The sequence below is a fragment of the Apis cerana genome, linkage group LG6 (genome assembly GCF_029169275.1).
Source record: "Apis cerana isolate GH-2021 linkage group LG6, AcerK_1.0, whole genome shotgun sequence".
Classification (NCBI taxonomy): Eukaryota; Metazoa; Arthropoda; class Insecta; order Hymenoptera; family Apidae; genus Apis; species Apis cerana.
The window spans coordinates 7,397,460-7,425,358 of NC_083857.1; the positions used below are offsets into that span (position 1 = coordinate 7,397,460).

The following is a 27,899-nucleotide window of genomic DNA, read 5'->3' on the forward strand; positions in this document are numbered from 1 at the left end:
TTCTTCTTAATAACAATAATTATCAATACATTGATAATTATATCGATAATTACACGCAATAGAAATATATATAAAAAGGAAAAAAAAAGTCACGTAAAAAAACCATATAATTATCTTCTCAATTCCACATTTATTAAAAAAGAAGAAAAACATTTTCTCTTTTTCTTCAATTCGTCTTGCGCCACACACTAATTACTAACTGCAGTAGAACCGCCGATGCTTGACTAAGGTTTCGCGAAAACCACGTTGTTATCCGTTTTTTCCCATTTCCTTTTTTTTTATTTATTTTTTTTTTTTTTTTCATTAGAGCCGAGATTCCTAGTTGCGCATCGGCGATCGTTTCCTCGCGTTCCACAGAGGATCGATCGAGTGGTGAATTAGTGCCGTGGGTAAAGTTCGTTCCGTGTGTCGTAATCACGGCCGCGTTGCGAAACTCTGCGGAGAAACGTCGAAATTCCGTAAACGCGGGTTTAATAAACTGATAACGCTGATGAACACCAACGAGGAGTTTCTAATTGCTCGTGGCCGGATCTGGGGCTTTACCACCGTTGCGTAATCGCCGAGCTGCAGAGTGTTCGCGATCGATTACGAAATTTTTTACGTTAAAAAGTTCACGAGCTGGAATGCGCCCGAGAATCGTTAAAAAAAAAGTATATTCGTTCGACTCGAGCTATTTTCGACGATTAACAGCGTTTAACAGCATTAGGTTTTGATCGATCGTTCAAAATTGGAAGTTGTTAGAACTCGAAGTTGCATTTGTATATAAATTGTCAATGTTGAAAAGACCTTTCATCGTTTAGAGATAACATATTCGTTTATTTCTGATCGAATAATATTGAATTATAGTTGATTACGTAAACATCGAAAAACCAATTAACTGCAAAGATGTCGAAACATAAATTGGATGATAGACAAATGTAATCAACTTATAGATATATAATAGAGTATTTATGGAACAATAGATATTTAACAATAGATAATGACATCTCTTACACGTGCAATATAAACTGTAATATTTAAACACACTATTTTTATAATGATATTATAATATAATCCAGTACCACCAAAATTCTTTATAACTTACGAACGAGAGTTACGTATAATTTTTCAACAGACTTAGACGTCATGAATTAGTATTCCTCAGCTGGTAAGGACCTAGACCCAGTATTGACCATGGAATTGCCTAATACATCGTTGTGTGGCAATATAAATAATGTGCAGAATTAGGTTAGAAAGTGGTTATTCGAAAAGAAGGTAAATATTATAATAATAATATGAGAAAGAATATTACATAAACAAAAAAGTAGTTCCATGACGAACATTGTCATTTTTTTTCATTTCTTTTATCTTATGGAACGACTACGATTGTGTAATTCTTGGAGATTGGTCATCGATAATCTCGCCGAATCGATCGTAAATATAACATATTATGCTTTAATAATTTTTTATCATATTCAATTGTGAACAATGAACAATCATAATCAAAATGATTAAGTAAATCCGCCATTAATATTGTTTATTTTATAATTTCTTTCTCTCTTTATTTTATTATTTTATAATTTTATATTTATATTGATTATTTTACATATTAAATATATATATATATATATATATATATTTGTAAAAAAATTGTGTAATATCTTCCATAAAATTTCATTTTTATTTTTAATTTCAAGCACGTTCTCTAAGACGCTTTCAATTAATATTATAAGTAAAGATAGATCGAAAAAGGATTATCGCGAATTTAATGTTTTAAAAGTTTTAGGTTAACCTATATTCTCAGGTTAACGATTGACGAAATTTACTCGAAAGAATTTGTCTTTAACTGACTCCCTAATTGAATCTGCTCAAGTTAATTCTGCACTATCTTATTTAATTGTTTTCTTTTTTTCAACAAATATAAAAATAAAAATTTTTTATATTTGTTAATCAATTTCGCTAGATAGTATTATAATGGAATATTAAAAGTTTATATATAATATAATTTGAATATTACGTGGTTACAAATTAAATTTAAACAAGCAGCTAGTAACAATCTCAACAATCACTTTAAATTTGAATAATATATCTTTCCATATTTAAACACATTCTAAGATTTCAAACTCCTTCGAGATCATGCTTTACACGTTTCATACGTGGGAACTGGACGAAAATGGAACGATTCGCAATGCGCATGCGCGTAGCAATCGAAGTCGCTCTCGATAATCGCGCGAGACGCGATGGTAACGATGGTTCGCTGGTCGCATGCAAAATGAAGCTGATTTGGATATGCGGCACAATTTAGACGAGCTATGAACAGGGACACATTCGACGTGCATGCACTTCAACACGTGATTCGTGCGCACGTAGTCATGCTTGATATACATTTGAATGTTAATTGACCAGTGTGGAATAATTCAAGTTCTTTATTCGGATGCGGCATTTGAGACTTTGGTGAGATTTGATGATAAATTTATTGAAATTTGAAAAAATAATATTCAATCATCGAATTCGATGGTATCATTTTCATCAAACGATGAAATATTTTTGATATGTAAGTATTTTCTCAAAGATATATTCAACGTTTAAATGTATTTTAGATTAGATTTGGTATTTAGGTTAGGTTGACATTTATAAAGCGAAAGTCATTAATATAATAATCTATATTTGTTATATGTATTTAATCTATATAATTTATATATTTTTTTCTTTTTTTTTAGTGTATTTATCCACAGATTAATTAATAAAGATTTTGGAAATAACAAACATTCCTTTATTAAAATCTAAAATTCAGATAAATATATGATAAAGTTTAACTTAAATAATATGACATAGTTAAGAAAATTATTGTCATAAATTATATTATAAAATAAAATATACAAATAAATAAAATAAAACATATTTTATTAAAAAATTAAATACTAATAAAAAATCAATACAAGAATGTAGTTTTGAAAAGGAAATTGATGTCAAAGTATTTGAATAATTAACATTCTACATGGTAGACGATTGATTTTAATAGCCATTAAATTGGTTATTTACACGGATACGTGATATTATATTTTAATTTGTCGATATGTCGGCAAACAATTGCCAGAAACGATGACTATATTGTACTTTGTGAATGACCTTTCATATCATATGAATAGTATTGTGAATTTAATTGAGATTATTCAAAAAGACTGAAGAAGATTCATTTCTTTCCATATAAGTAATCTTCTTAGATAATACTTTTATACATTGTTTCGACATTTATTACTTTAGCATTCTAAAGTTAGAACATCGTAAAGTTTATCGTAAACATGAATACTTCATATATCCAAATGCAATAAAAACATACATTTCTATTTTTATAGTTATTCTTTATAATGACGAGATAATAAACAAATAAATCTAAAATAAAATACACGATATAAAAAGGACAAAACGGAACACACGAAAAAAAAAATGCATTACTAGGGAGAAAGAGTATACCAGCCATTAGATTTCTTTATTACGGAACTCCTTCAACTATCAAACGATTCAACTAAATCTACCACTCGGAATTTACTGCTGCCATCATTTCACACGGATATTGCCACACAATCGTCTACTTCAAACAAACCATTTACCAGTCTATTCATCGAAGGGATCAGTATCCATCCCTCTATAGTGTTTTTTATCTGCAATAACGGCACCCTCTTGAAACCATACTATTATACTTATATACTTTCTCCCCTTATGCTTATCTGTGAATCAAGTGCGTATGATCTTGTCTACTTGTTGCAACCACAGAATTCGCAGAATCAGTAACTGGATAGCTAGTGTCAGTACTTAAGATCAATTATTTCCAAATTTCAAGCTTATAATCATCTTACTACATAAAAGTCTATTTTACGTATTAATTCTTAATGTACTGTGCTTTTTTACAGAGAACATTCAAACGCGAGAGTGGAATGAATGTTTTATCGCGCTTGAACACAAAATATTTGAACTAAGTTATAGCTTCTCTAAAGATCTATCATGTACTTTTCCTCACTGATCATCAAGCCGGCCCACTTTCGGCCAAATCCTCCTGGCGCGCGTAAACCAAAATTCTCGGTCACATAACAGATACGTAACAAGGAAGGAATTCGTATGAAAGGAGGACGCGGGGGCAAAAGGTAGTGAAGCATGACATATGCAAAATTTCGAATTGGACAATTGTAATTTGCGTTCTTTCTCTCATTTTCTCTCTCTCTTTCTGTCTTTCTCTCTTTTTTTCTCATTCCGTATTCTCATGACGCCTGTGATTCACCTCGCTGCACGACAGAAACAGAAGAGCAGAAGACTCTATAAATAATGTGTTTTCTGAGTCATCTTGTTCAAACGATGCTGCTGTTGAATGGCCTTTAAAATCGGCTTTTCCACGTGTGCTTTTCTAACTACGCTATATTATACATGAATCAATTTCCAACTGATTGTACCGATTGATAAAGAATCTCCTGCTATTTTTTGCTTACTTGTTACATCGAATATGTTCGAGAATCCGATCGAGATAAAAATATCAGATGTGGAATTTTCTTTTCGCGATTCGATTCTCTAATTGCATCCGCTCTTATATTGTCCATATTTTCTTAAACGATTGTAATACTTGTTTTATTTAGTTAGTCAAATAAGTTATTAAAAGCATCATTAAATAATTTTTTTGTGGTATATATATATATATATATATATATATATATATATATATACACAAAATGATAAATATTAAGTATGAAGCTATTAACTTCGGTCAAAAATTCAACAAGTATATTTTTTTTAAAGTTAATAAAGATATATTTAATGATGCGTGACAAAAATAAAAAAAAATATATTTATTGAAAAGAAAACATAAAAAAAAATGCAAATCTCTATAATTATTTATAATATATAATCTATATCCTTGAAACATTTTAAAACAAAAACTAGATTTTCAATTTTTTCTAGAAAAAAATTCTATATATAAATATCTTTTATGACGTGACGTCTTTCTTAATTACATGATTACTTTAAAAAACTTGAAAATAATAATTTGAAATTGCTCAAAAAAATAAACAAGCGTAAAACCATCAATATATTTCGATAACTACAATGATTTATTCTTATTTGAACATTAAAATTACTATTTTTCTTTCATATTCCAAGAAAGTGTTAAACTAGCTGAAATTGAAATTAACGATTGCCAATTTCAATGAATTATTCGCATACAAGTTGAATTAAACGTTCACAATGATCGTTATATATAACCTGTTTCTTCCAGTGCAAGGGTTACAACACGAAATGCAATTAGGCCGATGAAGAAGTATCGGGATTACGTCATCGGGGAAACGATTTCAGTCTGAGAACAAGTCATTTTGCACAGCCGCCTAATTCGGCTTCGAGAAAATGCGATTTCATGACAGAGCTTGTCGATGCGCACCGATTAGTGTGTCAGTAGGTTGCCAATTCCAATCGTGAGACAGCCAAATTTGGCGCTGTTTCGAGGACAGGGGTTCCGCGTGTTCACGTCACGGTACTGCACTTCGATCTTATATATATTTCATTTTGATGAAATGATATCTCTATCGATAAAATAAAAATTTTTATAAAATAAATTAATCTAAAAGAAATATTAGGAATTTCTTAAGATTTATTATTAATCTTTTATTTCTTAAAATATTTACTATTAATAGAAATATTGCAAATTATGTTTTATAATGAAATTAAAGACAAACTTAATTTATTCTGATTTTGATTAATTTATGAATAATTATATAATCTAATTGTGCTAATATTCTGTCGATTAAAAAATTAATTCAAGAATATGAATTAATAAAATTAAGAAATTCTCAGAAAATAAAGTTAAATTATTGAATAAATTATAGGATGATTAAAAAAAAAAAATTTTTAAAAAATGAAAAATTTCAATTTGTTAAAATTAAATTATTAAAATTTAATATTTAATCTTAACATTTTAGATTTTCAATTTATTATTTATTTTAAAAACTATGTCGGATATTGATTAATGTATCAATTAACAGACAATATTGGCAATTGGAAATCGTATAAGGTTATCGTACGATATCGAATTTCAACGCAAATTATTTATCAACAACGTTATATTTTACATTAACGTGTTAATAGTTTAAAAGTCCTTAGACTATTAAAATCTAGTTAACGATTGTTGTTGAAAATTATATTTAATAATTTGCACATAGTATAATTAATAGACACTACAAAATATAAGTACAATAAATGCATATAATTCTTTATATAATTTTCATTATAAGACACTTTCTTTCCAATAACACATTTTCTTTCCAATTAGCAACAATGAAATCTGAATTATTTTGAAAACAAATTTTTTTATCTAACAAATATGTGTTTCTTAATACATATTGTAAATGTTTAACATGAAATATTTTTATAGTCTATAATAATGAAATAATGAAATAATATATGGAAATCTTAATTTAAAATAAAACTAAATATAATAGAATATATAAAAAATAATTGAAAAAAATTGCTCAGAAATGTTGTCCTATCTTTTTATTTTTTTCATTTTTCACTCGTAAAATTTAAATTTTCGTTTTAACATTTTTTTTTTTCATTTTATTTTTCACAGTTCATAAATTTAAAAATGAATAGTAATATCATAATATGTATAAAATAATAATGATGCAACACTAATAATAATCGATTGATAAGAATAATGAATAATACATGATAATAGTGCATAACGGTCATTGACCAATTCTCATAATGATAAAATGTCATCGTTAATTACCAGCTCTATATCGATTTCACGTATAACGCCAAATGTTGCAATTTAGTGGCGCATCATAGGCTCGTTTCCTTTATTTTATTATGCAATAAATCGAGTGAAACTGTCGATAGAAGCATATAATGGAATAATCCAGAGGATGAAAATTATTGGTGGCAATGCTTTTGCGAACGAGATGCATATGATGATATAAATTAAATAAATTAACAAGCGAAATTACAGTGGCAACGAGGAAGAAGAGGCTGAAGGCACAACGGCGTGGGAAATAATAAGAAAAAAGATATTATCGATGACCTGACGAAGGGTTAAAAGGATTCAACGCGTCAGTCTGCCGGGGCTCTTTGCAATTCAATTCGTGTCGGCTCCGGTGTACGCCTTTTATATTTCGTCGTCGATCACATGATTGTGATGTAGTCCATGAGACCTCCTTCCCATGGATCTCAAGAAAGAGGTCACGTCCGGGGATAAACCTTTTAGAATTTTATACGCGAATATTTTAACAGAATTCATTTTTGATTTAACATTCGTAAACATGTGTTATATATATACGTCACAAATGCTCGATCGATAAAATATGATTAGAATAAATTGCATAGATATATCAGAAGAATATTTTGATATATGATATCGACATATTTAAATAATTTTTCAAATAATATAGCTTTTTTCTTGACATTTGAATTGTTAACAAAAGTTTTTTTGACATATGCAAAATAATATAAAATATGTTTTTTCTCGTATCGATTACATTTGTTTTGAATATAAATTCATTGCTAATATCTGCAATAACGTGTTCAATTCTTTTCAAAAATATCATATTATTCTCAATCATATAATAATATCGATTCGAGTTAACTAAAATCTTCTGTAATAGCAATGGAATTTTCAAGAATCGAGACTCAAGACTATTGAATGTGCAACTAGTAATTGCATTGACGTCATTCGAATATAATAATGAAAACATATTTGATGAATAAGAAAAAAGTTCTATACAACAGCATTTTAAAGATTGCGAGAATATCATGTTTTATCTGAGTGCGAATGAATTACGTGAAATGAAATTTGTAAATATAGGTTATGAATGTATGCGACATGACAAAATTATTTCTACGATTTATTTAGATATTGTGTTTGCATTCTTAAATTATGTATTACAAGAAAATTAAAAATCATGTATATTTGAATTTAATAAATGTACAAATAACATATGTATTAAAAAAATACTTAACATACTTATTTTTGCGTAGAACGAATGAGGTTAATTTTTTGATTCTTCGTCTTTCGATGTAATTTTTTTCACTTTTTAATTTCGATGTCAACGAGTTGCTATTTTAATTCACTTCGATATAATATTCACTTAAAACACAATTTTTCTTTATAATATGTAAGAATTTATTTTTATTTTATAAATAATCTTTTTTAATTATTTCTTTAAAATACTTAAAAAAAATTTATATTCGTTAAAACACATAAATATTTATAAATAAAAAATTGAATGAAAGTTAACCACAAAATATTATTGTAAATTAATCAAGAATATTATAAATTTCATGATTATTAATCTTAATATATGCAATATTATTTTATATATTATATAAAATGTATAATTATTTATGATGAATTAAAAACGAAAAAAAAATAAACTATTTATGGCAAAAATAAAAATAATACTACAAAAAGTCATAAAATAAACTTCAGAATTCAAGGTTAAGATATCATTCCTAAGTCTAATAAAAAAAAAAAAACTAGATTTAAATTTTATATAATGAAACTTACTAATCCCATACTCAAATATAAGTATATATATCTGTATCAAAAAATTATACGATCATAATACGATATCGAAACACTGACGAGCGATTGAATTCAACCCTAACCTCCAACCAACAAGTTATTCGATTCTATCAATTATCATTATATACCATTGTCAGAAAAACAATCAAGCTTTGAATTAAATATAATTGATTTCTTTTTTGCGTTGTTATACACCAAAACACAAGTAAAAATAGAAAACAATTTAAACAGCCAATGATATACGTTTATGATTCGAAACATTTGATGAAAACGATCGCCTCGAGTCTGAGCCATGGTTATTACTGTCTCCTTTTATTCTACTAGTAAAGAGAGTATGCGTGGACAAGAGAGTGAACAAAACAACGAAGGAAACAAGATAGTGAGATAAAAAGAGAAAGAACTAACCGCACGTTCAACGGCTTTTGAAGTAGATATAGATGTATTGGTGCCAATTTGCGCATGTGTTGAATTTATATAGATACACGTCCTTCGTATGCTTGTGCCTGTCACTGTTTGCCAAGCCGAGCGTAATGTTGACAAGGAAGAAGGGGAAAGGGAGAAAATGAAGGGAGAAAACGAGACAGGAAAAAGGACAGGACACAAGTTTTACGTGCCTGTGTTCCAGTTGGTTACAAAAGAGCATTTTCTGTCGTTTAATGTGAAATAGTATTAGAGTTATTTAATAAGAAACACACGATTTTTTCTTTTGGATTTTGTCGCACAACAACTTTACTATATTAATGAACAGACGGTACAGTTTCACACGTTCTACCATCTGAAATAAACGATATCAACTTTCTTTCAAATGAATGCGACTCTAAAGCCTTGTCGACAAAGAAATGAGATAAAATTACATTCGCAATAGCCACATGAAATCCATTTATAAATTTTAACAGAACGAACGAAAGCTTTGAATACATTCTGACTGTGGTATGCATATTTATTTCGTCATTTTTACCGCGAGTATTTACGTCACAAATTATATATAATTGATCGTTTTGTTCACAATAGTACAGCACATTTTAAATAGATAACATAAATATTGCTTATAATGCTCTCAGCATATTTAAATCGAAAAATAAATTTTGTTTCATATTTAAATTTGTACATTATATCAGTATTTATGAAAATATTAATTTTAAAAGATATCAAAAAATATCATAAATCAGTGAATTACAAACAGATGGCGTTGAATGTCTGTTTTAAATCATATTTTTATTTTTAAACTTTAAATTTCATTCTAAATGTCATCCATGATAAAAAATTATTTTACGATAAAAAAGTATACAATTAAAATTCTGAAATGAAAAAAAAAAAGAAAGAAATTCGATTAAAATTAATATTTCGTATAATTTTAATTTGACTGAACATTAAATTTAAGACAATGTTTTTAAGCGTACCTCTCGATAATAATTATCTTTGTGTATATTAATTATCTTCTATCACGAGTCTGCACATGATAAGGTGATAAATTACTGATTATCAATAATAATTATTAACACAATTACACAGATATCCGTGAAAAATCTACAAAAATTTAATGCAGGTAATATTTTATCTATTTACTGAACGGAACATTACTACTGATCCTGAACATTTCGTAAAACGAACCGTGATGTATTGTATACATATAAATGAGCATGAATGCATATCGTACAATCGTCATTTAAAAAGGAGATAGAGAGAAACAAATAGTAAAAAAAAACAAGATAAAGGTACGGATAGAGATACTATAGTGCCAAGGTAAAGAAAGTGAATTTCCGTTTTCTCAACGTTCTCTAGATGGTTTGGCGAGCCGGAAGTAATTGCGATCGGATTTCTCGTAGCTTCTCTCTTTTGCCAGATAAACTAAAGACCTTCGTGGTCACATTGAAATGTATATTGGTTCATGTATATATCTATCACGTATAATGATTGCCGAGAAATTGTTCCTCAATACGTGCCTCTGTACGTTGTCTGCATCCCATCTGTCTATAATCAAACAACCTTTCCTTTCTGGTAAAATAGAGACACGGTCGCAAGAAAGGCAGAGTATGGACATTGACAATATGGCCGAGATATACGTCAATATTTTTATAAATAAATGTTATTCGACAAAACAATTTCATGATAATTCTCCATCATAAATATTATGATAAAAATTTCACATTTTAATTAATGTGTTTTGATTCTCAATATAGATGATTCCAAAATGTTTCTTTCTTACGAAAGTGAATAATATTATGAATGTAATAGAAATATGAACACCAAATAAAAAATAAAAAAAATGTTTTCTTAACAAAACAAGATAAAAAGATAAAAAAACAAGATTAAAAATTAAAAATAAAAAACTATAATTTTCTTAAAGATTTCAAAGAATTTATCCATACTTCGAAAGAAGCCATAAATACAATATGGGTTCAGTCGAGAGTTTCTCTTCGATTTCATTGCACCAGTGCACTAGTGCGCGGCCGCTGTGATTCGCAACAACTCATGCGCGACAAAATATTATGTGCATTCGCGTATGCACACATTTATTCATCGACAGTATCGAAAGAAGGAACACACACGGAGGCAAAAAGAGAGGTCCTATCTCTCTTTCTTTCTCTCTTCTCCCCTACCCGATCTCTCCACTTCGACAGTCTACGTTCTTATTATTATCTACGGCGCAACACCAACGTCCACGATTGCGCAACGTCTTTTATTAGCAGACTCCCAGCTAGGGCGGTCGCGAAATCAACTGATCGTTTCTTCGTTTGTACGTTAAGGCGATCCATAAACGCCTAAGATCTAATGCGTTCATTAAATTTAATCATTTCACGACAATCATGATGGGATTTAGATTGCGATTAATTGTGACACTTTGTATCCAACATCAGAAAATTTCTATAAAGACAAAGTTTCGTCTCTTTTTGTTTTGTTTTTCTATATATATATATATGTGTACGATAGATATTCTGATATTCAAATTGCACTGTATATGAATTTTGATAATGAAATTTGTAGTTTTTAATATTTAATTAATTGTTGAAGTAATGATTTCAAGATTCTATATGCATGTGTAACGAATGATTTACAAAACTTAACAAGATTTTTAATAATCTTGTAATTGGATGATGACAATCAGTAGTTATTATTATAACACATAGCAATTGAAAACTAATACCGGAAATCCCTTATGAAAAAGTCAGTAGGTCAGTATATTTTCTGTCCCGCATTGCTATCTGACAATCAGGAGAACGTAGGAATTTTTTTCTTGTACGGGTTCACCTTGAACGCCGGACAAAAAGAAGTTGAAATCCTCGGGAGGCAGTGCTCGGAGAGGGCCTTGGAACCGATGCACAGACTCTGACACATGCGTCTTTCTCTCTATCTCTCTCTTTCAGTGTAGGACGTTCACATATTTTACCAGACGTAACAAATACATGCGCATAAATGAGATCTTTATCGTGGTATCGTGGTAACTCTCTTTCCACTTTGAAAATATGTATACCTTACTCGACTCGTTTTTTTATAGATAATCTAGTCAATTCTTGATTATATTGATTATAAAATCTCAAAATTCACATATATATATTTACATGTTATTATTATATGTCGTGTATTCATATATGTATATTTATATTCACATCTATATATATTTCTATGATCTGTAGGCATGCGCATTCGCGATATACACATCTAGAACTTCTTGCTATAGGGGCAACGTTTCGCGCATGCGTGTTGTCCATTTCTCTATGACGATCAAGCAATCGGGCTACGTCACTTTTCTATTCGTCATTGAAATCAATGACCTACCTCAAATAATTTTCCCATGAGCTTTTTTTATAATTCGCTATTTGTTTATGTATATATACGATTCTTTTTTCACTTTTTTCTCAATAGTATCGTAAGTAATACAATAGGAAATAATTTCTTCGATGATTCTCTTACTTTAAGATAAACAATCTTAAACCGAAATTTTTAGTTAGTATCAAAAGAACGAGCCATAACACGAACCTCGGAGCCAGTTCGCAAGTGGCTGATTCCACCAGCAATCGGTCGTCTTTATATACCCACAAGACGGTGTCACGTGACACTCCACTACTTGGTAATTCTTGGAGCGCATTGAATAGTGTGCAACAGTGCACGCATATGTATACGTGGCACTACCACTACAAAAAATCGTCATGTAGCTAACGGCGCTGCTACAACATTGGCTAAGCACATCGGAACCAACCACGAGGTTAATCAGCGCGTGCGCTACCGGTGGAAAAAGGAATCGTACGAAAAACGCGTTACGCGGTCGCTATGCGTAATGCCTCTTGCATATATATATTGCAAAATTATTGCAAAATTATTGCAAATGGTTGTAGGAATATCGCGAATAAATATTTAATCGAATATTATAAAATATTTTAATGTAAATAATCTCATTTAATTTTATATTAGAAAAAACTGTAATTTAAGTAACAACAGTTTCATACAATAAAGAGAATCAACATATAATTATAATATTTTTTCTAATTTCAAAAAATTTTAATTGTGTTCTTGATTTTTATTTTAAAATTTTCAGAAAGTTTAAACTTTCTCTATGTAATCAAGTAATTTAAAAGCCAGAGCAATAGTTTTACTTAGAAATCACTGCAATAATGTCGAACTAAACTTGTCTATTTTTTGACATAAAACAATCATTCAAAAGGATTACGAAAAACGGTAAAAGAGCGAAAAAAGAAGTGAGAAAAAGAAAGAAAATGATGAGAAGAAGTGGATTCGGGTTACTGGCTGTAAACGACCTTAAAGGCGGGTCGAGGAGGCGCAGACCGTTGCGATAGTAACCTACATAGCGCCGGCAGGCACACTGGACTGCTTAGACTTGTTTACAACGAGACGATAGTACCGAAGACGAGTCAAGTTACGGTTATGAATCTACCGAGCTCTGATTCTCATATCTATGCGCGACTTGTATAACATCTCTACTCATGCTAGTTGACATGGTCTGTTATTGATACTCTATTTTACATATTAAACTTACATGAAAATACAATAACACTTTTGTATGCTATGTTCTCATTTTTCGGACGTTTAAATTTACATATCAGTTGCAAAAATTTTTTAAATTAATAATAATTATTTATTAGATTCTCAATTAATATTTAAAAATCATATAAATAAAGTTGTATATGAAATATAAAATTCACTTTATTATGATCAAATATTTTAACACGATATATTCTAATATATTTTAATATATATAACGAGAAAAATAAATTTTTTATAGATAATAAAATAACATCGATATAAATATTTTATATATTGAATTATATGATGCGCGTATTGATTCAAAATCAAATAAAAATTTCAATAATAATAATATCTGATAAAATACACGTAAAATATATTTACAAATTGTGCAATACTTTATATAAATTTTTTCTTGTCTTATTTAAAATATATTTATATTTTGATATCATATACGTTGCAATACTGTTGCGAAAAAAACACGTGTCTTGTTTAATACGACGTATTAAAATATCACGTTTTTAATTGTACCTTTTAGTTATGAAGAGGAAACAGGAAATCTCGAGAATATTCCAAATATTCTTTTTTTTTTAGTAAAAACCGAGATCTCCAATGTATTTAATGTTATATAAAATCTATCAAAGTTTCTATTGAAAAACAAAGTGAGGTTAGAAACTTCAAACTGCTTGCGCCATATGTTGCGCTCTATAACATTATGAATTATATTTTATTCAAGGTTACATTCTTAGCGTCTAATTCTGTTTACTTTTAAATATTTTTAATTTATAAATAATTCGTATATAAGAAATTTATATATCTTTAGAATAAGTAATAATAATATATTGCATGAAATATATATAAATAATATACATAAACATTGTATATAAAATAAAATAAAAAAACGATTATCATTTCAAAGTAAATTAAAATTAAAAAAATCATATTTGAAGAATATCATATTTACGAAAAACTAACAATGTATTACAACTTGTTGCATTAAAAATAATAAACAATAACGTAAACATTAAAAAAATAGTGATCTACATTATCGACAGAAGGGAATACAGACATAACTTTCGATAAACAGAAACTTGTACTTTGCACATTGTCACGCGATTTCACCGATTAATGTTAGTATAGTAACAGCTGTTTCTTTCAGTATTAGTTTTTTTTCTTTTCCGCTTTATCATGACGTGAATTTATCATAAGCGACCGATAAATATTACGATTTATCTTTCTAAGTTCAAATTTGCTTCCATTGATTACTAAAAATTGTTCAAGAATTTTTTCAAAGATAAAGCTGCTTTGCACTTCAAAAACTATCTTGGTTTTATATTGGTTCAAATAAAATTATGAATTTAGAAGAATTTAATATCTTTCATTAGATAATTTATTATTAAAGTTTAATTCTATCTGATTTTATTATATAATTTTTTTATTAATAAAAAGCAAAAAAATATTTGATTTTAAATTTTATCATCTTACTTGATTTCTTTAAATTTTCAAACTATTGTCTAAAAACTCTTCCAAACGAATATAATTGAAATAAATGAATCATTTATAATGAAGCTTCATCAATATTTTTTTCTTTTATCTATATTATACCTATTCTTATCTACTTAACTTCAACATATGTAATAATTAAAAATATTGTAATATTAGAAATTATATATATAGAAATAAAATATATAAATAAGTACAGATATAATAAAAATATAAGAAATATAATAATCTATTAAAAAATAGATCTTATACAAAAATGTAAATTTAGTTTAAAATACTCGTAATGGACTTTGGCATAAACGGATCTACGAGAATAATCTCATGAAATTATTCTATCTCCACCGTAACTCAATTATGAATCCCCGCGCAAAAATAAACTTTAATCATCCCGTTGGAGGGTAAGTGCAATATTTAGCATGACACGGGTAGCATTAAAAGCACGCGTGGGTGTTCGGCCGGACGTGCCAAAAGAGAAGGGGATGCTGTGCGTATAATCCGACAACGGGGCGCCGCGTGACGTCACTGCTCGTCAATATTATACCCTTGTCTCGTCGCCACTGATGCTTCTGTTTTTCCATTACGCACAAAAAAACTGCAACAGGTCGTTCGATTCTTATATCAATCGATACAATATGGTAGAAAAATAATATTATTTGTTATCATTTATAACTTTCTCCGCGTTTTCGGAGACCGTAATTTAATAACACTAACGTTAATTGACCGCGTTCGTGCGACACCGAATTCGCCCCGGATCTCGCGTTTTTTCGTTCTTGAAACAGGCACGTAACCGACACCGTTGCGAAATCGATCCCGGTCGAGAGCGACGATAATGACCATAGGCGTCGAAAAGCGTATTTCATTTCTTCTGCGAATATCAATTATGATGGATTAACTCGTTAATAAAGAAAAATCACAAATATATTTTGTCCGCAAGGGCGTTATGTAAAAATCGTGTTTCTGTCTTGAACAATCCTTCTCTGCGCCTTTCGAGAAATACGAGTTACGATTGGAAAGTACGGTACTTTCGCGGGAATCCGTGCGTCCATTAAATGGACGCTGTAACTTTGCGAACATATACCGAATAACCACTGAAATATTTCCTTTTTCGAGCACATTCAGGAGAAAATGTTAAAAGAAGGAACTTTCGCGTGTCGATTAATTAATCTCCCCTCAAGAAAAGACAAAGAAAAGTACTTGACTCTAAGAAACAATATGGTAGCACAGCCTGTCAAACAATTTACCGGTAATTTTACGACGATGCCAGAGACCTGCGCAGAGAGAAGCATGGAGAGAGAAAAAGCGAACCCGGCAGGAGTGGGGGATCGGTGACAGCGTCACGAAACCGAGAGAGATCCTTTGTCGACGCGCGTTGCGAGGTTGCGTTTATTTCAGTCTATTCGTCGCTATTTCTAGCAAGCACCAGATCGAATATGCTTTTTCGTTCTGCCTATTGGGTATATATATATATATACGAACATACTGTTTTTCCCTTCCTCTTTCTCTTTATATTGTTTTTCTTTCTAATTCTTTCTCCCTTTTTCTTTCATAATATGATCGCGTTATCGTCTTTCTTTGTGCGAGAATGATTCTGTCTTCGTCGGCTCGCTGCACAAAAATACAGGCAAAGAGAAAAGGTAGAGGAGGGCAGCGAGTGCACGCGCAGTGGAGGATCAGCTGTGTCGACCAACGTATAAATAATTTTCTCGGCCCACTTCCACACACCGTGGTGCAGCGCAAAGGCTATGTTAACCACGGCGTTTACGTCGGTATCCTGTAACGATGTAGCGAGACACTTCGTGAAACGCGCGTATGATGCTCGTTATTTAATGCTCTGTCAAAGCGTAATTTCAACGCTCTTCATCCCTCTAACCATTCTTTTTTATCCCTCAGTTCTTTCGCGGACTAATGGATACACTGGAGTAATTGCAAATGGTATACGACTGAAGGGGAGAAAGAAGAGATGACAAAAGTGTAAATGGCTGGCGACATTTTATAAGCAGAAATAGTCTTATGAACTGTGATTAAAATGAAGTGATGAAAATGAAATAATAATTGCATATTAATTACACGCGTGTAAAAAAGTGGAAGAATGTTGGAGAATCAAGTATGATTCTTGTCCTATGTGATTTCTTATCCTCGATTTCTACTTCGATTTAATTCTTATTCGATAGTGAAAAGTTTGATAAATAATTAGTTTATCGTTTTAAAATTGATTTAGTGATTTTTCATTTTAGATAAATGTAATTATATACTCTACATTAAATTATTATGATATATTTATTTTCATAATAAAATAATTTTTTATTTGTTTCTATTTTAATATAAAATAAAAGTAATCGATAAATAAGAAAAATATCATTGGAAAAACTAACAGTAAAAAACATGAGAAAAGAAAGCCAAGTGGCAATGAGATTTCTCGTGGCTAAATAAGGATAGAGTCAAGGCGTATGCGATCGAGAATTCGGAAATCGGTGGAATGTCACTCATGATCAGGTGTCACACGAAGCAACGTATCGTTTGTAAACAAGCCAGAGAACATGACAGACAACTAGAAATCAGAAAACTTGGAAATGTACCTTTATTAAGACGTTTCGCTGGAACATTTCTTTACTATTTTCATTTTTAATTTTATTTTCAACCTTAGATTAAAGAATTGAAGATTTGATTTCATTCTAAGAATTTTTAAATATATTAAATGTATTTGAGGATGAATAAATTAATCATCTATAAATTAAAAATATTTAATTTAATTATTAATTATACAATGTTTATTATATGTTTTGTGAATTGAGAAGATTTATTTTTTCAACCCATAAATTCTTGCTTTTAAACTTTTTTATTTATAATGAAATTATTTCATTACAATATATTAATTATATTGATGAATTTAATGAGAGGAATTTTCTCAAATTCTAATTTATGCAAATATCTTAAGTATTCGAATTATGATATTTTTATAATTGTTCTGCATTTTAACTTAGTATAATATTCGAACTATTCTAGGAATTTTTTAACATCTTTGATGGTCCTTGAAAATATCGTTCCGACTGAATACTTTGCTTCAAAAATAATCTCAGCAATTGTTCTTTAATGCAATATTCTTACGACACGTTTCAGTAAACAAAAATTGCTTATATTTCATAAAGAAAATATTTTCAAATCCATATCGTGAAGCTGAGTCATAATTCAAAAAGTTGGCTACCTACCTTCGAATATTTATGTACATACTGTATATACCACGCATCATTTATATGAAGATGACTCAATTTACAATTATTAAATACTTAAATGAAATTTGAAATGGCATTGAATATTAAGAATAACAAGTAAGTAATATGATAATACATAGGAAATTTTCTTATTCTTGAAAAAAATCACCAATTAACTAATTCTCCAATTTATCATAATTAATTAATTCATCATATTATTATTATTATTCATATATTTTCTTATTTAATACTATCAAACAAATATTTTTATATTTAAAGATGATTATTCAATTTTAACCAAAAAGAAATACAGATCAAGATAAAATTTCAAATGTTTTTTTAAAATCTAAATTTTAAATAACAAAAAAAATACAAAAATAATAAATTTTTCTAGATGATGAAAAAAAAAAATAAAAAATGATAAGAATGTAAAGATAAATAAATTTAGATGACAATTAAAGAATTCAAATAATAAAAATAAGAAAACAGGAAGGAAAAAGAAAAACGATTCTAAGGAAGTCAGCAAGGAGAAAAGGCGCCGTGCGTAGCTAGTAACGAAGCTAAAGGAAATTCGTGTATGGGGAACAACGGTATGGCGAGCTCCATTGAGTGTAAAGCCAGCAAGGTAACGGTTTCCGGGCAAGGATGTGGCACAACCTACATACCTTCGCCACGATGTAGCAGAAGGAGGATAGGAAGAGAGGAAGAAGCGGGTACGAACAGGCAGAATGAGAAAAAGAAGGAAAAAGCCAACCAACAGCCACTGGCGAACCGACGAGAAAGATATGCGGAGAGGAAAGAAAAGAATAGAGAGACAAAAAAAGACGGTCGACTGGCTCCCAAGCGAGAAACATCCTCCCCCCTTTGAGTGAATCGAGACGATCATTCGAATTTCACAAAACGTGCAATTATATCCACTTTTTAAAAATCATCAACAACTATCTCAAATTTTGTTCTCATTGTCATGTAACGGCCAAGAAGTTGGATAATCTGTCTTCTTCCTTTTCGATGCTTTATAATTATTTACGTATTTTTTATGATAGAAATAATTCAAAATAATTTTGATTATAATAATGATCATAATTATTATTTTTAGTTTACACTATATTATTATGTCTATATTACGTATATATTTTTTTACTCAAAATATTCTCATTTTATGATTAATAAATAAATTTAATACTTTTAATATAATTGCTAATTTAATAGAATGTTGAATATAATTATAATTTAAAGCTCATAAATATAATGTGTGTCTATACATTTTCTAATGGGATATATTATGAATTCCATTCATAAAAAGAATATATTTCAAACAAATATTTAATTATGAAACAAAAATCTATCTTGAAATCAGTTAAATTTAACGTATCATGCTTCATCGAAGAACAAAACATTTATTATTGCAATAAAATCAATTTTCGTGTCTTTTGCTTAAACTCCAATAAAAAAAAAGGTAACGCATGAGAGGAAGAGAGAGAGAAAATGATAGGCGACCGACTCGTTTCTTATGCGCGTAAAGTTCTGCAGTGAAAGGAAGTATAACGCGGCTGTGGTACATAGTTACTTAATCTCCGTTTGACAGAAACGAGGTCATTTTTATCGAGGCCCTCGTTGGAGAGCCAGCCGCCAATGTGGCGCGTTCTCGTAAAACGAATCTGATCTGAGCTGGGAACGCATACATACATATATACGACTTACACACACACGATCATTTCTCGATGCAAACGGAACAGTGGTAGCAACAACGCATTATTTGCCGACTTTATTTTCCTCGACGAGTGACGTTACGCGTAATTACGCGCGGAATTGCGTTAAACTCATCTTCGCGAGTCGAATTTCAAAGTGTGGGCATTTATCATGGCAATTATTTATTTCGTTTAAAGTATTATGATACTCAACGATATTCATATATGAAATCTTTGAATTTATTATACTTTTTCATATATACTTTGTTGAAAAATAATCCAATTCGATTTATTATTAAAAATTGACCGATTAATTCGTGACAAGTTATTTTCATAGGTTAGGTTTTTCAACAGGTTAGACAATAAAATTAATTCTATTAAAATATGCTTATAACAAAAGAGGATTTATATAAGAGAATTAATATAGAATTTCAATTCAATCAGAATTATAAAAAAGATCCAAGTCAAGCGATACGATTGCGATAGATTCGTTCTTTTTATTTTTCTTCCTTCGCGGCCGCCATTAAATTTGTACGTTACTGGAGGTGAGGGCCGACGAGCGCAATACACAAGAACACTTTCGCCGACGTGCTTGCTTTTTCCTCCTGCCGATCTAAAAGTGCGTGATCTCCCTCTCCAGTCGCTTTTCCCCCTCTCTTTTTCCTTCTGTGCAATGGCAAGTCGCAGTTCTTTAACCGAATAGAAGTATATATCCCTTCTCTTTGAATCTTTCCCCACTTCTTTACACCGTCTTTCTCTGATCCATATCAATCTGTCTCTCTTTCTTTACCAGATTCGCCGTTTGGTCTGTCCTCGTTACACGTTTTGTTACCTCCCCTTCACTCATCGCTTCTCAAGAATCCGGATCTAGTCTCAAGGTTTACATAAAGGAGCTTGGACGAAGCCCCCGTCTTTTCTCAGCCGCGCTATGATTAGCTTCGTTCTCCACCGAAGAATTTCTATTACATATCGTTTGAAGACCCGCTAACAATTCTCCGGGGTTTCCCGAGACTGGCTGGCACAAGTGCATCTATCTTAAGTGGGAAGTCTTTGCAGGCAGCCATGGAATATGATGTTTCGGGGTTACATTGCCAGCAATGTATGAAATATTGCAAGTAAATTTTAAATATTGTGAGACAAATTTTGAAATAATTTTATATAATTATCAAATGTAATTAAAATTAGAACATTTGACAAACATTTTGATAATTAAACGTGATATTCAGAAAATATTAGAAAAATATATTAAAAGAAATTTAAATTTGACAGAATATGATCGATCGTAAAGAATATAAGTAAAATTTTAGCGGATAATTTATTTTAGCAAATAAATTTAAAAAAAAATTGATATACAATGTTCTTTTAGCACATTTTATTTACTTTCGTAAGAATATATTTTTATAATTCAATAATATTGACACTGTGAAAAAATTTACAAATATTTTTCTCGATATCACATGATCATTTGAACAAATGACACCGAAAGTCTTCCTGTTTCCGCTTGAAATGAACGCGTTGTAAATATACTTAACAAACCAATGTTTCACCAATCGCATTCTCTTCTACCGGGTGTTTCACAACGGACTATATACGAAAGAAGTATGTAATGAGACGCGAACCGTTAACCGAACGAAGGAAAACGAGCTGTTCGCTGGCCACCATTGCGACACAATAGCCATCCAGTCAATATATGTATATTTATACATATATACATATATATATATATATATATGTATGTATGTATATATATATATAAACGAGTATATAGAAAGAGAGATTACTTTCTCTACAGAGCAATTACGATATACATGGCCTATGTAAACGGTTCGAAAGCGGTTCGATTTTAATTGACTGAAAGAAACAAACGAACATCATTGTCGGAAGTTTTTTTTTTTTCATGATGTATATTCCTGTCCATTCTTCAATACGTAATGCAACGATATTACCGACTGAGACATTACCGTTTGTCTATCAATCTTAATCATGGACAAAGTATATAATAGACGAGACACTTAACGTATTTTTTTGTTCACCTGATCCAAAGACTATATTGTGTCACATGCAATAATACGATTTATGGAATGAAATATTATTGTAAAAATCACATGAATTAAATATAACGATAACGAATTTAATAAATTGATAATTAATAAATTGAAAATTATAATTTCCATTTCAAAATTTTGATATTCTTTAAAATGAAATATTAATTGTAAAAAAATAAAAATCATTGTATGAAATTTATATATTATATTAAAGTATTTTCTTAGTAAAAGATTTTTTCCAATACGAGTTGGAAAATATAGTTAAAGAAATGAAATGTCGACCATATAAAAACTTTTACAGTAAATTCAAGAAAACAATGAGGATTACATATGATTCATCCAAGTACTAGAAAACTGCTGAGAAACTTTAGAGAATCCAAAAAGCTATTTTTCCATATCTGAAGTAAGTAAAATAAACTTTGAAAAAATTTTTTATTTTTTCTTATTCAATGGAGAGAACATAAAAATAATTAAACCACTTTTTTTGTAAATTTTGAAAAACAGTAATTTAAAAATATGTAAAAATTAGCATTTTCAACATATCTTGTAGATAATATATTTTATATGTAAATGAAAAATTATATTCATAAAAATAATAAAATATTTACAAAAATCATCATAAATTATTTGAATTCTAATTACTGATTTAGTGCAATCTCCAATCTAATTGAATTTTACAAATATTGAAAACAGCAGAATAACACCGTCTCTCCTTGATATGTAACCAATGAGATAAGTAAGTAGTTAAAGATAGCATCCAACAGTGAATGGAAGGGGAACATGACCGGATCTTGCTACATTCAATGTTACATGGATATTGGCATAAAATTTCTTGTGCAAGATCTTATTACTATAGGTAAATAATTATCATAAGATATTATAAGTATCTATATTTATTTACAAACAATATAATATAATTCTTAATCTTGTAATCAATTGAATGATTTTAATTAAATGATGAAAATAATTTAAAAAAACACCATCTATATGAATTAATATAGAAGAGTCTATAGAAAATTCCAACATATCATTTATTCAAGTTAATAACATCTTTTTCTTTATCTTTTTTTTTATTCAATACGAATTCATTGGTATAGTTTCTTTTCTCTTTTAAATTCTTGTTAATGGTGCACATGCTTCTGATTTGCGCGTGACAAACGTTTGCGAATGGAAAAACAAGATTTCATATTTTTATCAATGATAAAAAGTAGTTACTTTTTTGTGCTCCGCGAAATAATTTTCATGCCAAAGTGATGAATAATAATTAAGATAATGTTGCACGAATAAAACATATATTTGATCGAAAAGAATAATCTGGAATAATCTTTTAATTGAAATTAATTTTTTAAGAAAATAAAATTTCACGATCTTTGAACTTCATTTAAAATAAAAAAAGAAAAATTTATCAAACTTCATTCTACACACAACACAACTTTAAAATATTTATTTAATATTTTATTTTTTACTTATTGTTACTGATAAAATTTTCGAAGTATTGTACTTACTTAATACTCAAAATTCGATCGAAATTTACCGATGTCAAGTTCTAAGAATTTTAATTTGCATACAATAAGATCGATTTCGATCTTTCTATCAAACTATTATTTGTTTTTAATTTCTAAGAAAACTAGAAAAATCTTGATGCGCATGATTGAATAATTGTTTTACTTTATAAATGCATTGTTAGTAACTCTATAAATATCTTTTTATCTCCATTCTCCAATCAATTATTAACAGACAGAAGAAAAATGGTGACGATTAATGCATTTCACCGTGACCGTGATACGACGATGGTCGTGCACATATGTTTCATCACGGTCATTTATCGTCTTCTTCACCCGTCATTTATAGCGTGGGTCGTCCATGTGGATTTTTTAAAATTAAAAAGAAAGAAAGATTCTGGTTGGACGACAAATAAGATTCGCTGTTATAAATATACCGATAATTATCACAAACATATGGTCATACAAAACAATTGAATTATCTAAATTATTATCACTTAAATCGATTTAATCCTGTTTATACTGTTAAAATGAATATTTTTGAAGGTTTATAGATATTATAAAAATTTAAGTCGTTATTTATACGTTGAATTATTTTTGCTTAAGTTAGGATAATACTATTTTTTATCTATAATAGGTCGAATGATTTAATGTAATCTATATTATTCAATTTTCGAGATTAATATTTACAGATGAAATTTAACTTTACATCGTTTTTACCCATTTATAAATTACACTTCAAGTAAGTGAAAGTAACTGCATTGGTTAAAATATTCTTTAAAAAGACTTGATAAATTGAAAAGGAATCTTTTCACTTTATATAACTACTTCCACCCAAAATCGTGTTACTTAAATACTACGTAGCAGAATTAAAGATTGAATTATTTCATGGAACCATAGACTGCACGTGTTTCAATAACACGAACGATACGAAATATATATTACAAAGATTTTGATTTAATAAATATATTATCAAAAGTCACGATTGTTTGTATCATTCGAACGTCATTCATTTCGTTGTTTATGTCTCGATTGCAAAATTTTGCCAATTTCGAAATTCTGTTCGATTATATATAATTTTTTTAAAATCAGTTATCTCTGGCCAAGTCTGTCCAAATTTTCGGCAAGAATAAAATTTGAAATCGTGAGATCTTAATATTTCATAATTACATGTATTTAATCTTAAATATTCGAAATTCAAAATAAGAACAATCCTTGTTTATCACGATCTGATGATTTAATTAGATCGTAAATACAACACTTATACCATTTTTGCAACGATATACTATGGATATCTTATCAAGAAAAAAAATTAAATATCATTCATTTATTGTGCGTGTCAAAATTTTTCAAATCTAGAAATCTGGTTATTTAATAAAAATGTGATATAAATGTCGGATACTCCAGCTTGTTTTTCCAACTTATGGCGAGTTAAATAGGGATCGCGCCACAATACGAGTTAATCTGATATATTCGTTACACGATATCACAATTTCTCTTCCGCTGTTATTACGACCAAGCATTAGGTATTCTCAAGTTGATTGCCATATACTATCTTCATGGAAGTGATAATGCAATGGAACTGTTGGGTGCAGGTTAGTTCGGATAACGGGCATATGATAATGGTGTACTTACGATATAAATATTTAGCATTGTTTTCAAACATGCGTATCTATATGTGACATATTGTTTGAAAAGAAGTTTAATTACTCATTCATCTTATAAAATTTTCGATAATATTAAATTATAAAATTTCTAACGATATATATCCCATAGAACCGAGATATAAAAATAATTATTTTGAATCCCATTCCACGTACCATTCAATTCCACGTATTAGTATTACGAAACTAAATTTGCTAAGTGAATCGAATTATTGGCTTTAAACTCGAAATAAGAAAGCTTAAAAAATTCAGAAGGTTCCTCGAAGACTTAATTCTCTTAAATTTCAATTCAAGAAGTATCCTGTAATATCTTCCAAAATATAACCGGAGGTTAATTTTTTCTCAACTCGATGCACTTTTTCCCTGTCACTCGTTATCCACTCGAGAACTTTCCACGTGCCTTTACGACCGCACGATCGACTGCGTGGGGACGTTAATTGATCCCCAACGAGGCGTAAGAAAACGCTCAGTCGATAAGTAGAGGACGGAAGCGGTCTCGAGCGATCTCAAAATAAGAATACACGGTTAACCTATCCATCGTTTCCCGTTCCTTGACGTGGAAACGTTTTCCGCGGAAAAATCTCCAGTTTATAACAGGACGTCGGTTTAACCCACTGACACACTATTTATCCCCGCGTTACGTCGTTAATCGGTGATTCACACGGCCGAGTCCGGTCTTTTAAAACCCTATTTGCGCGTAATATATAATTTCGATTGATCAAACGATCGATATAGTTCGTGAGCTTTTGAAACAAGAGTAATTTAAATTATTCACGATACTGTTGTGAATTAAAAAATTTTAAACATGATATAAAACTCATTAGTGTTATCATTAGACATGTTAATGTCACTTTACAACTTCGTTTCAAAGCTTTATCTGAGTCTTATCATTTAAAGATTTAAATGGTAAGTTGTTTTGTAAGATGATTTGTTCCATGAGTCACATTTAACTATACATATATATATATATATATATATTCGAATTTTATATTAAATTTTCTTATTTAAATTTATTTAACAGATCGCTCGGCAAAGTTCAGAAACCTAAACTTATCGACAAGGAAACATTCGATGAGAAAAAATTTAAATTTCTAAAATTTTCATCTTATCTTCCTAAAAATAGAATCGACGAATGAATGCATAAAATTCTCTCGATAAAAATAAATCCAAACGCGATAATAAATTTTTTATTTTGTATACATCAATCAATATCCCGGATGAATATTCGAAAGTCATTCAAACGCCAAAGAAATAATTTAACTCATATAACGACAATTAAATTGAATCTAATCGCTCGTTTCTCCCCCCTCCCCCCTTTTTTCCTCCCATCTTCTAATAATACACTCATTTCCATAAAACAAGCACAAGAAAATTATCGTTTTCGTCACGTTCCCGGTTTGCTATGATGAATTTTAAACGACACAAACAGATAACGCAACAGGGAAGTTTTGTTTTGCATAAACCAACCTCGCCCCGCGGCTAATTTTCCCGCTCTACAAACACAGGCGATAAGATAACGCGAGGGAGTTAAGGGATGAAGATTATATTCGAGTCTGTGACGTCTGTTTTCACCGATACATATATATATATATAGTGGTAAAACGAATATATAATCGGTAATAAATTAAATCACTAAGAGATGATAGACTAATATCAAAGGTGATACTTTGCACTTAAGTACATTGTATATTTTTCTTTTCAATTTTTTCGAATTTTTTTTCATCTGATAATTACTTTAAACGATCTATCTAAATGTTGAAAATATATTCGCGGGTATCGATTTAAGCGGTGAGTTAAGCAAATGGCTCACAATCATTGCTGAAACATCAGCTTACCATTTCCAACGTTACGAGCGATTAATTTAAACACACCACTTAAGTCGATGTTTGCATCACAACATGTTTCAGCATCCGTAAACTACTCAACATATGATTAATTTTACAACTTGGTTGTATCGTTGGCCTGTACTTTATATCCAACGACGAGCGGAATTTGTAACGTGACCCCGAGTTTTCGCGATCCTCGAGCAGAAACACGACGCGTGTGCTTTCCACTCGACGATCGATCCTGTTTCAATCGTACGATTTTTTGTGGAGATATGTTAGGAATTGCGAAGGATCTTCCTTACTATCTACTGCATAGTTCATGCTCTATGTTCTTAATTTTCTTAAGTTCTCAAAATCCTTCTTCCTTTTTTTTTTAATTTGATCGATACAGAATTGTGTAATTTTATGTTGTTTTGGACAAATAAAACAATTTCAAAGAAGGAAAGATGCGACGAGCAGCAAGGAATAATTATTTGAATACAAGTAGAAGATAGAATAATTGTCAAATTATGAGAAGTATGACATGACAATGAAAACGTTATGTATGACGATTTGTGAAGTATGTTGCGTGTAGGTGTGAATGTAATCCTTTTGATACGTTCAAAGAATGCGCAGGTGTTCAATGTGCAAATGTCATAATGCCGTTTATTTAAATGATTATGCTTTTGTAATAGTTCCAGTTTTCTTCCGGTTTTTCAAGTTTTCATCTCGCAACAGGAAACACGTAAAATCATTATTATTTTTGTTTTTCAACAAATGGAACAAATATGTAATTTTAATATCATTCTTTTTCAAGTTTATAAAATTCGATTTTAAGTTTAAATTGATACGAAATTATTAAGAATTTATAAAATTTTATAACGAGACATAATTGCAAATTGAAAGATTTCAAATAAAACTGATTTGAGATATAGAAATTGATGATTTATGAAATTTTTGTTTAAAT

The 27,899-nt window shown here is 29.6% G+C and overlaps 1 protein-coding gene and 4 long non-coding RNA genes across 8 annotated transcripts in view; 3 read left to right on the forward strand and 2 right to left on the reverse strand.

The window, feature by feature from the left end:
* The window catches only part of LOC108001539 (RNA polymerase II elongation factor Ell), a 117,149-nt gene that overhangs the window by 19,884 nt on the left and 69,366 nt on the right, over positions 1–27,899 (reverse strand). The gene's annotated exons all lie outside the window — the stretch shown is intronic.
* On the forward strand, positions 1,930–12,553 carry LOC133666240 (uncharacterized). 2 transcript variants are annotated; one of them, XR_009830087.1, is made up of 4 exons: positions 1,930–2,533; positions 2,700–3,784; positions 3,891–4,121; positions 5,240–12,553. It is a non-coding gene; the product is annotated as an uncharacterized LOC133666240 (long non-coding RNA). The 2 variants fall into 2 exon arrangements; XR_009830086.1 differs by having other exon boundaries at positions 2,700–4,121.
* LOC133666237 (uncharacterized) lies at positions 11,497–16,246 on the reverse strand. The gene is made up of 2 exons (XR_009830083.1): positions 15,731–16,246; positions 11,497–15,611 (listed from the first exon to the last, which is right to left on the reverse strand). It is a non-coding gene; the product is annotated as an uncharacterized LOC133666237 (long non-coding RNA).
* Positions 16,350–19,489, forward strand: LOC108001547 (uncharacterized). Of its 2 annotated transcripts, XR_001766733.3 has the most exons (5): positions 16,366–16,473; positions 16,641–16,826; positions 16,910–17,123; positions 17,254–18,345; positions 18,623–19,163. It is a non-coding gene; the product is annotated as an uncharacterized LOC108001547 (long non-coding RNA). The 2 variants fall into 2 exon arrangements; XR_009830082.1 differs by having other exon boundaries at positions 16,350–16,473; positions 16,910–18,345; positions 18,623–19,489.
* LOC133666242 (uncharacterized) lies at positions 23,019–27,870 on the forward strand. The gene is made up of 2 exons (XR_009830091.1): positions 23,019–26,033; positions 26,149–27,870. It is a non-coding gene; the product is annotated as an uncharacterized LOC133666242 (long non-coding RNA).